Here is a 4,662-nt window from a genome sequence, read left to right as displayed (position 1 = left end):
CTGAAACTGCTTTTGTAAGACTAAGGAAAGGCCACAAGATTAGGATTAAGGGAATGACATGAATTTTGCTAAAATGTAGGTGTAGTTCCTATAATCCCTTACTGCTCAGAGGTACCACCATGTGGTATAAGGTCACAAGACTTATGACTTCCCCAATTGCTCCCATAGATAACGTCACTATTGTAGAACCTAAGACTGTTTTTCCGAGATGTTTTCCATACTGACCCCACCTGGTCTCATGACTAATGACTCAACTGGTCCTGTGGTCCCACTGGCAGACTCAGCATATAAAGACTATTTTCCACACACCTGTGATTTCATCCCCAACCAATCAGCAGCACCCTTTCCCTAGAACCCCCTACCCCCCACCAAACTGTCCATAAAAACCCTAACCTCTGAGCCTTTGGGGAGACTGATTTGAGTAATACTGTATGTCCTGCATGGCCAGCCTGATGTTGATTAAACTCTTTCTTCACTGCAATAGCATGTTCTCAGTGAACTAGTTTTGTCTTTGCTATGGGCAAGAAGAACTTATAGGGTGATTACATCTGTGCAGACATACCCCTGGTGTCTCCACCAGTTTTTTGTTTTTTTTTTGTTGTTGTTGTTATTGTTGTTGAGACAGGATCTTACTATGTCTCCCAGGCTGGAGTGCAGTGGTGTGAGATCACACCACTCTACAACTGCTGCCTCCTGAGTTCAAGCAATTCTCCTGCCTCAGCCTCCTGAGTAGCTAGGATTAGAGGCACCTGCCACCAGGCCTGGCTAATTTTTATATTTTTAGTAGAGACGGGGTTTCCATGTTGGTCATGGCTGGTCTTGAACTCCTGACCTCAGGTGATCCACTGAAGCGGGAGTGCTGGGATTACAGGATTGAGCCACCTTGCCTAGCCTCTCTACCTCTTCTTACAATTACATCACCTCTATCAGATTAGGACCCCACCCTTATGACCTCACTTAAACTTAAGTATCTCTTTAAAAACCCCATCTCCAAATATAGTCATATTAGTAGTTAGGACTTAAACCTGTGAATTTTGGGCGACCATAATTCAATCCATTAACAGGTTAGGTTTCCAGAAAGAAATCTCATCCAAGGTAAGGTTTGAATTTGCATGGAATTAGCCAGGTAAAGAGTGGGGAATGGTGGGTGTGGTGGCTTATGCCTATAATCCCAGTACTTTGGGAGGCTGAGATGAGAGGATTGCTTGAGGCCAGGAGTCCAAGACCAGCTTGGTCAACATAGTAAGACCCCTGTTTCTAAATTAAAATTAAAATTAAAGGACCAGGCACAGTGGCTCACACTTGTAATCCCAGCACTTTAGGAGACTGAGGAAGGCAGATCACGAGGTCAGGAGTTTGAGACCAGCCTGGCCAACACAGTGAAACCCCGTCTCCACTAAAAATACAAAAATTAGCTGGGCGTGGTGGCAGGCGCCTGTAATCCCAGTTACTCAGGAAGCTGAGGCAGGAGAATCGTTTGAACCCCGGAGGTGGAGGTTACAGTGAGCTGAAATCGCGCCACTGCACTCCCACCTGGGTGACAGAGCTAGGCTCTATCTCCAAAAAAAAAAAAAAAAAAAAAAAAAAAAAAAAAATTAAAATTAAAAAAGAGTGGGGAAAAGGTGCTCACTTCAGCAGCATATATACTAAAAATTGGAACGATACAGAGCAAATTAGCATGGCCCCTGTGCAAGGATGACGTGCAAATTTGTGAAACAATTACATTTAAAGATAAAAATAAAGAGTGGAGAAAAGAGTGCTTCAGACTGCAAGTAAAGGCTGGTCAAAAGCCAGAGAACAAGAAAGTATGACACATCAGAAAACCAAAAGTATTTTTTATTTATTTATTTATTTTTCTGAGATGGAGTCTCACTCTGTCACCCAGGCTGGAGTGCAGTGGCACAATCTCAGCTCACTGCAACCTCCACCTCCCGGGTTCAAGTGATTCCCCCACCTCAGCTTCCCCAGTAACTGGGATTACAGGCGCCCACCATCACACCTGGCTAATTTTTGTATTTTTAGTAGAGACAGGGTTTCGCCATGTTGGCCAGACTGGTCCTGAACTCCTGACCTCAGGTGATCTGCCTGCCTCGGCCTCCCAAACTGCTGGGATTACAGGCATGAGCCCCCGCACCTGTCCAAAACCAAAAGTATTTTCTAGATAATTCCAGAGAAGTCAACAGAGAACCTTGGAAGGCCTTGGAAGTCATGATAGAATTAGGGCTTTGACTCAGGGCAATAGGAAGCCAGCGGAACTCTGTAAGCAAGAGACTGATAGAACCATGTCTACATTGATCACTTTGGCTTTAGTGTGGAGAGTGAAGTGAAAAAAAGTAACACTGGAAATAGAATAACAAGTTAGGTTTTTATAATAAAATAGGTAGGATGGGAATAGAGAGAAGTATACAGAATTGAGAAATCTTCAGAACCTAGAATTGGTAGGACTTGCTAGAGGACTGGAAAATAAGAAATAAACTAAGGATGATGCTTAGGTTTCTGAGTTGAGCCAGTGGTTGGGCAGTTAGTGACATGCCCTGAGATAGGAAACAAAAAAGCAGATGGTCGGGGGAGGGCCGGATGGTAAACTCAGTGTTCAATACAGTACATTGAGTTGTAGATATGTGAGTCATGCAAGTGAAGATATTCACAGCCTTATCAGCTAGCTGTTTTCATCCCTCTTTTAGAAATAAAAAACAACAGGCCAGGCACAATGGCTCACACCTGTAATCTCAGCACTTTGGGAGGCTGAGGGGGGTGGATCACCTGAGGTCAGGAGTTTAAGACCAGCCTGGCCAACATGGTGAAAGCCCATCTCTACTACAAATACAAAAAATTAGCTGGGCTTGGTGGTGGGCACCTGTAATCTCAGCTACTTAGGAAGCTGAGGCAGGAGAATCACATGAACCCAGGAGGCGGAGGTTGCAGTGAGCCGAAAGTGTGCCATTGCACTCCAGCCTGGGTGACAAGAGTGAAACCCATCTCAATTAAAAAAAAAAAAAGTAAAAGAAAAAGAAATAAATAAAAAGCAACAACAACTGTCGTTTCGAGACATTAAGCGAAGTAGGCTCCATGCCCAGTTTCATCGGACTCTGAGGGCTATGCTTTTTCAACTACAGTCCACAAGATTTTGCCCAAAACTCCGAGTCAGTTAGAAATATTTGAGAATTTGGAATTTACTGATTTGAGAAGACAATATAGTGCCTATACTCTATATTATAGAACAGGGACTGGGAAAGTATCTCACAGTCAAACACACTGATAAAGCTCTGATGAATCCTGTGAATATTCATAAGTGGGTTAAAGAAGGACCAAAAATAGTCTTGTGACAGTTCAGGATGAGTGTGCCATTAAATGAGTATATAGGCCGGGCGCGGTGGCTCAAGCCTGTAATCCCAGCACTTTGGGAGGCCGAGGCGGGCGGATCACAAGGTCAGGAGATCGAGACCACAGTGAAACCCCGTCTCTACTAAAAAAATACAAAAAATTAGCCGGGCGCAGTGGTGGGCGCCTGTAGTCCCAGCTACTCAGGAGGCTGAGGCAGGAGAATGGCGGGAACCCGGGAGGCGGAGCTTGCAGTGAGCCGAGATCGCGCCACTGCACTCCAGCCTGGGCAACAGCGTGAGACTCCGTCTCAAAAAAAAAAAAAAAAAAAAAAAAAAAAAAAAAAATGAGTATATAAAAATTTCACCAGCCTGAGCAACATAATGAGACCCCATCTTTACAAAAAATTTAAAAATTAGCTGGGAATGGTGGTGCATGCCTATAGTACCAGCTACTCGGGAGACTGAGGTCGGGGGGATCACTTGAGCCTGGGAGGTAGAGGCTGCAGTGAGCCATGATTGTGCCACTGCACGCCAGCCTGGAACAGAGCAAGACCCTGTCTCAAAAAAAAAAAGAAAAAAGAAAAAAAATTCAAATGCAATGGCTCACACCTGTAATCCCAGCACTTTGGGAGGCCAAGGGAGTGATCACTTGAGGTCAGGAGTTTGAGACCAGCCTGGCCAATATGGTGAAACCCCGTCTGTACTGAAAATACAAAAGTTAGCTGGACATGGTGGCAAAGCACCTCTAGTCCCAGCTACTCGGGTGGCTAAGCACGAGAATTGCTTGAACCTGGGAAGCAAAGATTGTAGTGAACCCAGATTGCGCCACTGCACTCCAGCTTTGTTCCATCTCAAAAAAAATAATAATAATAAAATAAAATAAACCTTGAGAGCAAGGTTCCATCTCAAAAAAAAAAAAATTAGTTTTCAGGGGGTATATTGGATTTTGGAATTGTGGATAAATGATAAATGCATACCTTCTAGAATAATGCCGTATGATAGAAGTCAAAAAATAGAGTTTCAAGAAGAAAGTGGTGTTAAATATTACTGAGAGATGAAGGACAAGAATTGAAGAAAAGTCATCAAATTTGGTGATCAAGAGCTTAATAGAGATATCTTCAGAAGCACCTCCTTTAACTGTATAAAGTAATGGGAACAGAAGTCAGCTTTTAAGGGGTTAAAGAGTAAGACAATCTTCATACCCAGTAAAATGGTTAAAATTTAAAAGACAAAGAATACAAAGTATTGACAACCATTTAAAGCAAGTGGCATTTTTATTCACTGCTGGTGGTAGTGCATTTTGAAAAACTGTTTGGCAATCTCTGCTAAAGCCAAACAT

General features: G+C 43.3%; 1 non-coding gene across 1 annotated transcript; it reads left to right on the top strand.

Moving 5' to 3' along the window:
- The first annotated feature begins 1,622 nt into the window (after positions 1-1,622).
- LOC114670167 (U6 spliceosomal RNA) lies at positions 1,623-1,730 on the top strand. Its single transcript, XR_003719653.2, has one exon. It is a non-coding gene; the product is annotated as a U6 spliceosomal RNA (small nuclear RNA).
- The last annotated feature ends 2,932 nt before the right edge of the window (positions 1,731-4,662 follow it).

Source organism: Macaca mulatta, chromosome 9 (genome assembly GCF_049350105.2).
Source record: "Macaca mulatta isolate MMU2019108-1 chromosome 9, T2T-MMU8v2.0, whole genome shotgun sequence".
NCBI lineage: Eukaryota > Metazoa > Chordata > Mammalia > Primates > Cercopithecidae > Macaca > Macaca mulatta.
The sequence above is the reverse complement of the archived record's forward strand: the minus strand, read 5'-3'. Positions and strand labels throughout refer to the sequence as shown.